Here is a 13,838-nt window from a genome sequence, read left to right as displayed (position 1 = left end):
CACAATAATCCTTGCTGTACACACCTTTTGAGAGATCCATACATAATTTGGAATTTGATAGAATACTCTTTATGCTTCACTTATATCTTTTGAGTTATATAATTCTGCTCTAGTGCTTCACTTATATCTTTTAGAGCACGGTGGTGGGTTTGTTTTATAGAAACTATTGATCTCTCATGCTTCACTTAGATTATTTTGAGAGTCTTAATAGCATGGTAATTTTCTTAATAATAATATGCTTGGTATTCAAGATTTGTAAAACCTTCTTTTGAGTGCGGTGAATACTAAGAAAAAATTGATGCTTGATAATTGTTTTGAGATATGAGGATGGTGATATTAGAGTCATGCTAGTTGAGTAGTTGTGAATTTGAGAAATGCTTGTGTTAAAGTTTGTGATTCCCGTAGCATGCACGTATGGTGAACCGTTATGTGATGAAGTCGGAGCATGATTTATTTATTGATTGTCTTCCTTATGAGTGGCGGTCGGGGACGAGCGATGGTCTTTTCCTACCAATATATCCCCCTAGGAGCATGCGCGTAATACTTTGCTTTGATAACTTCTAGATTTTTGCAATAAGTATATGAGTTCTTTATGACTAATGTTGAGTCCATGGATTATACGCACTTTCCTTCCTTCCACCATTGCTAGCCTCTCTAATACCGCGCACTTTTCGCCGGTATCATACACCCACCAAATACCTTCCTCAAAACAGCCACCATACCTACCTATCATGGCATTTCCATAGCCATTCCGAGATATATTGCCATGCAACTTTCCACCGTTCCGTTTACTATGACACGCTCCATCATTGTCATATTGCTAGCATGATCATGTAGTTGACATCGTATTTGTGGCAAAGCCACCATTCATAATTCTTTCATACATGTCACTCTTGATTCATTGCATATCCCGGTACACCACCGGAGGAATTCATATAGAGTCATATCTTGTTCTAAGTATCGAGTTGTAATTCTTGAGTTGTAAGAAACTAAAAGTGTGGTGATCATCATTATTAGAGCATTTTCCAAAGTGAGAAAAAGATGATGGAGACTATGATTCCCCCACAAGTCGGGATGAAACTCCGGACTAAATAAAAAAAAGCCATAAAAAAGAGAAAAGGCCCAAATAAAAAAATGAGAGAAAAAGAGAGAAGGGACAATGCTACTATCCTTTTACCACACTTGTGCTTCAAAGTAGCACCATGATCTTCATGATAGAGAGTCTCTTGTTTTGTCACTTTCATATACTAGTGGGAATTTTTCATTATAGAACTTGGCTTGTATATTCCAATGATGGGCTTCCTCAAAATGCCCTAGGTCTTCGTGAGCAAGCAAGTTGGATGCACACCCACTTAGTTTCTTTTTTTGAGCTTTCATACACTTATAGCTCTAGTGCATCTGTTGCATGGCAACCCCTACTCACTCACATTGATATCTATTGATGGCATCTCCATAGCCTGTTGATACGCCTAGTTCATGTGAGACTATCTTCTCCCTTTTTGTTTCCTCCACAACCACCATTCTATTCAACCTAAAGTGTTATGTCCATGGCTCACGCTCATGTATTGCGTGAAGATTGAAAAAGTTTTGAGAATGTCAAAAGTATGAAACAATTGCTTGGCTTGTCATCAGGGTTGTGCATGATTTAAATACTTTGTGTGGTGAAGATAGAGCATAGCTAGACTATATGATTTTGTAGGGATAACTTTCTTTGGCCATGTTATTTTGAGAAGACATAATTGCTTAGTTAGTATGCTTGAAGTATTGTTATTTTTATGTCAATATTAAACTTTTGTCTTGAATCTTTTGAATCTGAATGTTCATACCACAATTAAGAAGATTTACATTGAAATTATGCCAAGTAGCACTCCGCATCAAAAATTCTGTTTTTATCATTTACCTACTCGAGGACGAGCAGGAATTAAGCTTGGGGATGCTTGATACGTCTCCAACGTATCTATAATTTTTTATTGCTCCATGCTATATTATCTACTGTTTTAGACATTATTGGGCTTTATTATCCACATTTATATTATTTTTGGGACTAACCTATTAACCGGAGGCCCAGCCAAGAATTGCTGTTTTTTTGCCTATTTTAGGGTTTCGAAGAAAAGGAAAATCAAACGGAGTCCAAACGGAATGAAACCTTCGGAAACGTGATTTTCTCATCAAATAATATCTAGGAGACTTGGACCCTCTATCAAGAAAGCCACGAGGCGGTCACGAGGGTGGAGGGCGCCCCCCCTAGGGCGCGCCCCCTGCCTCGCGGGTCCCTCGAAGCTCCACCGACGTACTTCTTCCTCCTATATATAACCACGTACCCCCAAACGATCAGGGACGGAGCCAAAAACCTAATTCCACCGCTGCAACTTTCTATATCCACGAGATCCCATCTTGGGGCCTGTTTCGGAGCTCCACCGGAGGTGGCATCGATCACGGAGGGCTTCTACATCATCATCCAAGCCCCTCCGATGAAGTGTGAGTAGTTTAGTTCAGACCTACGGGTCCATAGCTAGTAGCTAGATGGCTTCTTCTCTCTTTTTGGATGTCAATACAATGTTCTCCCCCTCTCTCGTGGAGATCTATTCGATGTAATCTTCTTTTTGCAGTGTGTTTGTTGAGACCGATGAATTGTGGGTTTGTGATCAAGTCTATCTATGAATAATATTTGAATCTTCTCTGAATTCTTGTATGTATGATTGGTTATCTTTGCAAGTCTCTTCGAATTATCAATTTGGTTTGGCCTACTAGATTGGTTGTTCTTGCCATGGGAGAAGTGCTTAGCTTTGGGTTCGATCTTGTGGTGTCCTTTCCCAGTGACAGAAGGGGCAGCAAGGCACGTATTGTATCGTTGCCATCGAGGATAACAAGATGGGGTTTTTATCATATTGCATGAAACTATACCTCTACATCATGTCATCTTGCTTAAGGCATTACTCTATTTTTAACTTAATACTCTAGATGCATGCTAGATAGCGGTCGATGAGTGGAGTAATAGTAGTAGATGCAGGCAGGAGTCGGTCTACTTGTCTCGGACGTGATGCCTATATACATGATCATACCTAGATATTCTCATAACTATGCTCAATTCTGTCAATTGCTCAACAGTAATTTGTTCACCCACCGTAGAATACTTATGCTCTTGAGAGAAGCCACTAGTGAAACCAATGGCCCCCGGGTCTCTTTCTCATCATATCAATCTCCATCACTTTATTATTGCTTTGCTTTTACTTTGCCTTTTACTTTTTACTTTGCATATCTATACCAAAAATACCAAAAATATTATTTATCATCTTTATCAGATCTCACTTTCGTAAGCGACCGTGAAGGGATTGACAACCCCTAAGCGCATTGGTTGCGTTGAGCTATTGTTTTTGTGTAGGTACGAGGGACTCGCGCGTAGCCTCCTACTGGATTGATACCTTGGTTCTCAAAAACTAAGGGAAATACTTACGCTACTTTGCTGCATCATTCTCTCCTCTTCGGGGAAATCCAACGCAGTGCTCAAGAGGTAGCACTAGCCAGTCCAGCCGCCGCCTCAGGAACATTGTCTTGGTGTTGTGCAGCCTTATCTGGCTTGGCGGCTTCATTTGGCGAGCCCTTGACTTGGGGCTCCTCTCTGACGACCACCAGTGTTGCGCTAGCGGAATGGGGTGTGGCAGATAGGTAGAGTACCAAGGGCTCGCGAGGATGAGGCGCCATCATCACCGGCGGGCTGGTCAGGTATCTCTTGAGGTCTTGAAATGCTAGGTTGGCCTTGGGGGTCCACTTGAACGGACCCTTCTTCTTCATCAGCTTGAAGAATGGCAAGGTGCGCTCCCCCAACTTGGAGATGAAGCGCCCCAGTGAAGTCACGCAGCCTGCAAGCTTCTGCATCTCTCTGAGGTTTTGTGGTGGACTCATGTCTTTGATTGCCTTGACCTTCTCCGGGTTGGCCTTGATCCCTCTGTGGGATACGAGGAAGCCCAACAGCTTGCCGGAAGGGACACCAAACACACACTTCTCCGGATTGAGTCGCAGTTCCACCTGGCACAAGCTCGCGAAGGTCTCCTCTAGGTCCTGAATCAAAGTTTTTCCCTCCCGAGATTTTACCACAATGTCGTCGACGTAGGCCTCAGCGTTCCTCCCGAGCTGCCGCCCCAAGGCAATGTGCACCAGCCGCTAGAAGGTTGCTCCTGTGTTGCGCAGTCCAAATGGCATGCAAGTGAAGCAGTATACCCCGCATGGGGTTAAGAAAGTTGTCTTTTCCACATCTTCCACTGCCATCTTGATCTGGTGGTATCCTAAGAACGCATCCAGGAAGCACAGCAGGTCACACTCCGCGGTAGAGTGAACAATCTGGTCGATGCGCGGCAGCGGAAACGGGTCCTGAGGGCAGGCCTTGTTGAGGTTAGTGAAATCGACACACATATGTTCCTTTCCTCCTTTCTTCGGCACAATGACCAGATTTGCCAGCCCTCCGGGTACCGGACCTCACGAATGACACCTGCTGCCTCCAGCTTGCGGGTTTCCTTAACGATGAAAGGCTGCTTCTCCATGGATTCTTGCCTCGCCTTCTGCTTCATATGCCGCATGTTGGGGCACACCCTCAGATAATGTTCAATTACTCCTCTCGGGACCCCAACTAGCTACTTGGGCTCCCAGGCGAATACTTCCTTGTTCACTCGCAGGAAGTCCACCAACTCCTTTTGAGCTGGGGCAAGGTCGGCGCCTATGATAAAGGTAGAGCCAGAGGCCCCGTCCACGTCGACCGGCATCTGCTTCGTCTTGGCTTGGCCTTGGGTGAACAACTGCTTCTTCTTGGTCAGTGCAGACCCCTTGGCCCTGGGTGTGGCCTTGCTGGCCGAGCAAGCTGCTATCGTGGCCCTGAAGGCTAGCTTGAGAGCCGCCACGGCTTCCTTGGTGTCCCCGGCCACGGTAAGGACGCCATTGCTTCCTAGCATCTTCATGAGGTTGTAGGCAGGATGGGTCGCCGCCATAAACTGGGCCAGCGTCGGGTACCCGAGGATGGCGTTATACGGCAAACCGATGCGGGCTATGTCGAAGTCGATTAGCTCGGTGTGGTATTTGTTGCGTGTGCCGAAAGTCACGGGGAGACAGATTTTCCCCAGGGGGTTGGAGGAGCCGCCGCCGACTTCGAAGAAGGACCAGCTGGGGCGGAGCCTCTCGAGCTGTACGTGAAGAAGACTAAAGGCCTCCACAGAGAGCACGTTGAGGCCGGCGCCGCCGTCGATGAGGGTCTTGGTGACGGCTACACTACAGATGGTCAGCGTGCAAAGAATTAGAAGCACACCCGAGCCGACGGTGTTGACTGGGCGATCTTCTAAGTCGAAGATCAGGTCGGCCTTGGGCTCCGCCCACCCCGGGGGAGCCCCCTGCCGCGTGGAGGCGGCGCTGATATGGCAAAAGAACGACTTGATGTGACGGTCCGTGGGTGGCACTAGCGAGCCACCGAGGAGAGCCGCAACGACCGGGGGCGCTCGTCCCCCGAAGCGCACGATGAAGAGGTCGCGCAGCTCCCCCCAAGAGGCCATGGAAGATTCTGGCAGATGGAGGAGCCAGGCGCGCGGCACGCCAGCGAGGGCCATCGGGGACCAATTGGCCATGATCTTGTCGTCGCCCCCGGCCTCCAGGACAGCCTCCTCATACGCCAGCAGAAAGGCTGCCGAATCCGCCGCACCATCGTAATGGGGCGGCAGCTTCGGCCTGAACTTGTGCAGCCACGGCACCCGCCGCAAGGCAGGGTGAAGGCCCGGAGCCCCCCTGCACCACGGAGGGCGCCTGTCGATCCAGTCGGGGAAGGTGCAGCGTCCATGAGAGTCGGTCGGAGAGGCGAGGCCGTCGAGGGGCGAAGCTTTGGCGCACCCCTACCTGGCGCGCAAAATGTCGGATTTCGGGTTCCGGCAAAACCCTTGAGGTTCGAACAATGGGGTCCTCACGAAGATCTCCCCCCTCTCAAGCTCGCACACTCAACGATCTCACGGCCTAGCTTGACGATCCCAAAGAACATGAGACACAAGATTTATACTGGTTCGGGACACCGTTGTGGTGTAATACCCTACTCGAGTGTGGTGTGATGGATTGCCTCTTGGGATGAGGATGTACAGTTACAAGGGAAGAACAGCCTCCTGAGGAGAGGTGTTCATGTGCTTGGTGAGCTTGTGTGTACGAGGATGATCTCGATCCTTCCAGGTATGGTGGTGGCTAGTCCTATTTATAGAGGCCCTAGTCCTCTTCCCAAATATTGAGCGGGAAGGGATCCCACAATGGACAAATTCAAAGGGAGAAAACTAGTACAAGTAATCCTGACAAAAGTAGTCTTCGCCTGCCAAAGGCTCTGGTGGTGACGCCGTCTTGGGCTCTATGATGACCTCCGTCCTGCCGTCCTGCTGGTCTTGGTCTTGTTGCACCGATATGGAAACCTTTGCATGATGCCTTGGAACTCCTCACCTGCGCTTGCCTCCTTAGCACCAAAGAGGAAACGAGGACACTGTGCTCGCTGGCGCCTGCCTGGTCTTGATCGTCATGGCTTACGTCATTGGAACCTCGTGATGTTCTCCTTGCCTTGATCTCTCCGCCCCTCACGAGCCAGCCTGGTGAGGCCGCCCCTGAGGAGATCTTGCGTCATCTGCCTCGCAAGGCTTGGCCCCTCGCGAGGGTCTTGGGTGTTTGCTGGTGAAGATGGGCCGTACGGGGCTGCTGGAGGAGCCACGCTGCGGGCCGCAGGCAGGAAAGTCTGGGGACCCCCGTTCCCAGAACACTGACAAGTACATTGACTGTACTTGCAAGCTCACAATAACCAAAAGCATTCAAGACAAACAACAGCATGGCAATTACAGGTTAAGCAGGAATTCATCATGAGATCATCAGAATAACATGGCATGAATCACATGAACATGATACAGCTAGAATGGCATGAACATATAAATCTGACGATACTAGCATGCAACATGATGACACTATATGTGCCATTTATTCTGCTCGGATTACTTTGTAACCAACACACGCATCACTTACCAACCTCGGACATCACACGATCATCTCAGGATCAAATCAAGCTGGGTATAAACAATACTGTAGTAATCATACATGACCACAAGGAGCTTGACCTTCACCCGCGATTCTCGCACAACATCACAATTATCCATCAACTTGGTATCCTCAATACCACGGTGATCATCTCATGATCACGAACGGAACCACTCTTGGTTCAATGAGTTACCTCGTAACCAAACGGTGATCATTCACGGATCACATAACCAACTTTATCTCATCATCGAACCAGGGTTGTTATTAAGCACATTATTATTATTACTGTTGACCCATAGTGTGACCGACACAAATTGGGCCCTTATCCGCGGGCACGGCTATCGGTAGATTTAATATACACTCTGCAGAGGTTAGTACACTGTACCCACACCACAGAACCCATGGTCTCGCACTCCCATTCGGGTGGACCAACGGCGTTCCAACAAAATCGTCCTACTGCCATGACACTCTCCCGGCCACTCCGACCAACTCCCCTTTGGGCTAAGTCATGGGTGGCCCCGTGCCTACTAAAGGCAGCAACGGCCACCATAGTGGCAAAATATAAACGGTCCCAAACGGGGAGAATGGACCCATACTCCAAAACGGGCACACAAGGCTTATGTCATCCTACCTGATCAAGGTAGTGCCCGCGCATAACCTTCCCTCATTGGAGGCACCGGCGAGAGGCATGACAATAGATCCAGTTAGGACCTTCCCATTAGGTAAGCGTGGTTGCACTGGTCAGCTCGATATGGTGGCACCATGACTCAGCCAACAGTTGTTCAAGTTCAATTTAATCCGGTTAAACTTGAATGCAATATGTTGAGCCATGATAAAATAACATGATGCAAATATAATGCATGAGCATGATATCAACATAAACATGAGGGCAACATAACTATCCACCATATCAACAATGAATCATATCCAACTAAGCATGGCATAATGACGAGCATGAATATCACAAGTACAACACTACTCATAACATGACCATTATCATCAACAATAAATACCATGCAAGAACACATCAATAACATAACCAAGTAAACACTTAACCAACTAACAGCAGAGGAACAAAGCATATTAACGGTACTCAGTAACCGACGTTAGTCATGCACTGAAGAACATGACCAACCCAACATGTACTACTATCAAGCATGACAATATGAAAGTAATACTAGCAGGTAGAACGTGATATCAGAGTGCAAGAAACATAGCATGATGGTAACCACCGGTCCATAAGCATAGCTGAAATAACGGCAGCAGTAGGAAAACAAACATACAGTTGTTAAAGATTCAAGTTGAAAACCAATGCTACTGCATGGCTATCATGTAAATGGCGGTTGTGGTTGCCTGGGGTGGAAGAAATCATTGGCAGAAAGTGCGAGGAGCTCGCGGAACGAATCGTCAGAAAACATTCTCTCTCGGAGGGGGCTGATTAAGCGCAAGGGAAAAATGGTCATTTTCATAGTGCCAAACCATAGTGAAAATTAAACCAACAGAACGGGCTCGATGAGACGAAGATGTGGGCGTTGGATTCACCTCATTCAGAGTCTCGAGCAAAAAGTTATAGCCTGACGAAGTTCAGGGACCAATCTGTAAAAATAACTCTACAAACAGGCCCATGAGCTAAAAAAGAGAAATCGCATTTAGAGGAATACGCCTTCAGAGTAGGGAAAACGCATTTTGAGCTCAAAGAGAAGGAAAGTGCGCTTTCCAGCTGGGAAGACATATTCAGAAGAATACGCCTCCACTTATCCAGCGTGGCAAGGTGGGACCGGGCGGCTGTGAGACTTACAGGCGGGGTCCACTTTATCCTCTCTCTCTCCCCTGTCTGCTTCTTCCTCGTCCCGATGGGCGAAACAGAGGAGCGGCCGGCGCAGGTCTCCGGCGACTCCGACCACCTTAGACCGAGGGGAAGGCACTGGCGGGACCGGGACGGAGCGCCGCGTCCGTTAGAGGCTGCAAGCACACTGGGGAGAAGTAGGGCATGAGGTGACCACGGTGGCCGAGAGCAACGGCGGCGACCAAAGTTGGGGATGAGCGGCCACAACAGCTCCGGAGAGAAACTGAGGGAAGGGGAGGGTGCGTTAGAGTCTGGGTGAGCTCCTGGAGGTGGAAAGAAGAGGAGGAGAGGCCGAAGTTGAGTCAATTTAGGTGGAGGCCGGCGGCGAGGCTTCGGCCATGGGCTGGCAGGGAGAGCTTCTCGAGCTCGTTTGAGAGGCTGGGGAGGGGTAGTGGAGCGAGGCAAGGCTGGTGGTGACCTCGAGGGGTCTCAGGGCTTCCTTATATAAGCAGGGCGAGGGAGACCAAGCTGGTCACCGCCGCATGAGCTCGGCCAAGACTCTGGCGCCGCTCAGCGATCACGGCTGGGTGTGGGAAGGCGACGAGGGAGGTGCGGAAGAGCTACAGATACACACAGGGCAAGAGGGGCCGAGGGCGTAGAGGGGAAACGTCCACGGCGCCATTAGTGCTCGGTCGGCCATAGTGCGCCCGTGGGCGCGCGGCGACGAGCGCTGATGGAGGGGCTTACGGAGGGGGAGATGGATCTAGGAGGACGGCGATGACGGGGTAAAACTGTTAGACATGCTCAAGAACGCGAAGACGATGAGAGGGAGAGGGGCCGAAGCTAGAAGACGCCCTAGACGTGTCCAACGCCAGCAGAGCGCGCGCATTGCGTGCCAAAGCTCGTGATCACCGCGTGCACTGGTGCAGGTAGTGCCACACAGCCGGCCAAACGATGTCTGGGGGTTTGTCCTTCCTGGGGTGGTTGCAACTGCGGTGGTAGTTCGGTGAAAAATGCTCTGGTTAAATGGTAATTAACCTCTGAAGTTTACTACAGTAAACTTGAACGTGTACTGGTGATTTACAAGGACTTGGTTGGGTCAAAAAGTTTGTCTGGGGTGATTAGATTAGGAAGGACTATAATCCTGGTAAGTTTGAGAAGAATTAGACCAAGGATTAATACACTTGCTTTGCAACTGATCCAAATGGTCTAGAAACTAGATCAAGATGATTCACTCACATGTAGAAGTAACTTGAGCTGAAATTTGGCAACGCTTGGGGATTTAGACATAGTAAGATGCTGTAAAAATTTCATACCAATTGGATTCACCAAAATGGTACTTCCTTCACAGCTATTCTCTCTGTCCAGAAACTTGCAAAAATTCCAGAGGAATATTTGCTGGATGAATTGGTCCCAAATTTGGTGGAGAGCGGTTTTATGGTAATGAGAAGGCTCTGGCAAATTTTCAGGCAAAATGAAGTTATATAAAATGTACTTCCTTCACAATTTGAAAATATTGCCAAAATCAAATATTTGGTCCTGTGCTCACATAGATAATTGGATAAGGCTGCAAATTGGACGGGTGTGCTGACATGAGTACATGAAGGAGTGTGCAAAATTTCAACTCATTTGCATAAACCTAGCTAGCACTTCTTTCACAAAGCCTTCTGTCTGATAGAAACTTTGAAAAATTACTAAGGAAGTTTGGGTAGTCAAATAAAGTTGAATTTTGGCACATATCAATTATTTGTACAGGAAAAGGTGTTCAAAAAGTTCGGGGTCAAATGGGCAAAGATAAATAACACTTTCTTCACAATGTGCCATTTAGGACAGAAAAGGAAATGAATTTATTGAGCATGATGAGAAACATGTCCAATGAAATATTTTGCCATATTTGAGGAAGATATGACCCAAAAAATTTATGAGAATTATTTGGGAATTTTTGGATGGACATAAATATAGGTTGCTTCACAACCTAGGGCAGATAGGGTTATTCCTTTAATAGAAAAAAGGAATATTCCTGAAAAAAAGAAATTAGGGTTTGGTCATGGAGTTAAGTGGCATGATCTTGGCAAGGTTTTGAGAAGGATGAGACACTTGGCAGGGAGAATGAGGATGATTTCCCAGGTGGCAAGGCCACAGAACCACTCCAAAAAGAAAAACAGAGCAAAAACCAAATAAATTAAAAGAAAAAGAAAAGGGCCAAAATCCAGGCTGTTACACAAAGTCATGCTTGTCGGGTCCTTAGGGTTCAACCTCATGTCTGTCTCAACGCTTTGTGATCTTGATATGGTTGTTTTCTTTGGCAAGTATCGTTGTGTTGTGATCATGGAAGCTGATAATTCCAAAGTCTTCGAAGGCTTTAGGAGAGGAGATTTTTATATTGTTGATTTCTCTACAGGACCACAACCTGCTACATGTCTACTTGCAAAAGCTTTAGAAGGCTGGCTATGGCATCGACGACTTGGTCATGCTGGCATGAGGAACTTGCACACGCTTGCGAAGAAGAAGCATGTCATTGGCATCGAGGATGTCAAATTCCTCAAGGACCATCTGTGTGGAGCTTGTGAAGCTGGGAAGATGACCAAGGCCAAGCATCCCTCAAAGACCATCATGACTACCACTCGTCCATTTGAATTGCTTCACATGGATATCTTTGGTCCTACTCATTATGCCACATTTACTAATGTTGCATCTTTATATGGCTTTGTCATTGTTGATGACTACTCTCGTTATACATGGGTGCATATCATCACTTACAAAACTAAAGTGCAGGAAGTCTTCAAACGAATTTCCTCGAGGGCTTCAACCAATTTTGGTGTGAAGATCAAGCACATCAGAACTGACAATGGAACTGAGTTCAAGAATACTGGTCTTGATGATTATCTTGATGAACTTGGTATTACTCATCAGTTATCTGCTCCTTATACTCCTCAGCAGAATGGCGTCGTGGAGCGCAAGAACATGACTCTTATTGAGATGGCTGGCACTATGCTTGATGAGTACAAGATGCCTCCTCGCTTTTGGCCCGAGGCAATTGATACTGTGTGCCACATCATCAACAGAGTATATCTTCACAAATTCTTCAGAAATACCTCATATGAACTCCTCACGGACAAGAAACCCAATGTGAGTTATTTCAAAGTCTTCGGTGCTAAATGTTGGATTAGAGATCCTCATCACAATTCTAAATTTGCACCGAAAGCACATGAAGGTTTTATGCTTGGTTATGAAAAGGACTCACACACCTACAGAGTCTTCAACACCTATCACCACAAGGTTGTTGAAACTGTAGATGTGCGGTTCGATGAGACTAATGGCTCGCAAAGAGAGCACATGCCTCATGTGCTAGATGAAATACCACTTGAGGAATCCATTAAGTTCAAGGCTACTGAGGATGTCATTCCTACCGAAGAATCTGCTGAAGAAGTCATTCCAGAACATGAAGAACATCATGCTGGAGCACCTGAAGAAAATGGCTCTAAAGAAAATGCTGAGCAAATTCCTCGTCGTCAACCAGCACATCCTCGCGTTGCTAATGAAGTGCAGATTGAAAGAATCATCAACGACATCAAAGCACCAGGTCCTCTCTCACACTCAAAAGCTTCACATTTGTCTAACTTTTGTGGGCACTTTGCTTTTGTCTCTATCACAGAGCCCACTAAGGTAGATGAAGCATTTCTGGAGCCTGAGTGGATTCAAGCTATGCAAGAAGAATTACATCAGTTCGAGCTCAACAATGTGTGGGAACTTGTCAAGCGACCAGACCCTCACAAGCATAATATCATTGGCACCAAATGGATCTGCCGCAACAAGCAAGATGAAAATGGCCTTGTGGTGAGGAATAAGGCATGGCTTGTAGCTCAAGGCTACACACAGGTTGAATAGATTGATTTCGATGAAACTTTTGCACCTATTGCTAGACTTGAGGCTATTCGCATATTACTTGCTTATGCTAACCATCATAATATCATATTATATCAAATGGATGTCAAAAGTGCATTCCTCAATGGTAAGCTTGAGGAAGAAGTATATGTTGCTCAACCCCCAGGTTTTGAGGATCCAAAGCATCCTGACAAAGTCTGCAGACTCAATAAGGCCCTCTATGGCCTCAAGCAGGCCCCTCGGGCGTGGTATGATACTTTGAAGGAATTCCTCGTGAAGAAAGGCTTCAAACCCGGTTCACTTGACCCAACTCTTTTCACCAAAGCTTATGATGATGAATTATTCGTAAGCCAAATATATGTTGATGATATCATCTTTGGTTGTACTGACCAACGTTACAGTGATGAATTTGCCTACATGATGAGTGCAAAATATCAAATGTCTCTGATGGGAGAATTGAAATTCTTATTAGGTCTTCAGATTCGTCAACAACGAAACGACATCTTCATATCTCAGGAGAAATACCTCAAGGATGTGTTGAGGAAATTCGGCATGCAAGATTGCAAAGGCGTCAAAATCCCTATGCCCACAAATGGCCATCTATGCACTGATGAAAATGGTATTGACTTTGATCAAAAGGTATACCGCTCCATGATTGGCTCTTTATTGTATTTATGTGCATCTAGGCCAGATATTATGCTTAGTGTTTGCATGTGTGCCCGCTTTCAAGCTACACCAAAGGAATCACACCATAAGGCTGTGAAGCATATTCTTCGATATCTAGCTCACACTCCAACACTTGGATTATGGTATCCCAAGGGCTCGGCTTTTGATCTCATTGGATATTTAGACTCTGACTATGCTGGTGATTGTGTGGACCGCAAGTCAACATCAGGCACATGCCATTTCCTGAGACGATCCTTGGTCTGTTGGTCCTCAAAGAAACAGAACTGCGTATTGCTCTCTACTGCTGAAGCTGAGTACATTGCTGCTGGTTCATGTTGTGCTCAATTGCTATGGATGAAGCAAACTCTCAAGGACTACAGCATCAATATGAAGAATGTGCCACTCTATTGTGACAATGAGAGTGCCATCAAGATTGCTCATAACCCAGTTCAGCACTCGAAGACAAAGCACA

This window comes from Triticum urartu, chromosome 3A (genome assembly GCF_056163025.1).
Source record: "Triticum urartu cultivar PI428250 chromosome 3A, HENAU_Tu73, whole genome shotgun sequence".
Classification (NCBI taxonomy): Eukaryota; Viridiplantae; Streptophyta; class Magnoliopsida; order Poales; family Poaceae; genus Triticum; species Triticum urartu.
The sequence above is the reverse complement of the archived record's forward strand: the minus strand, read 5'-3'. Positions refer to the sequence as shown.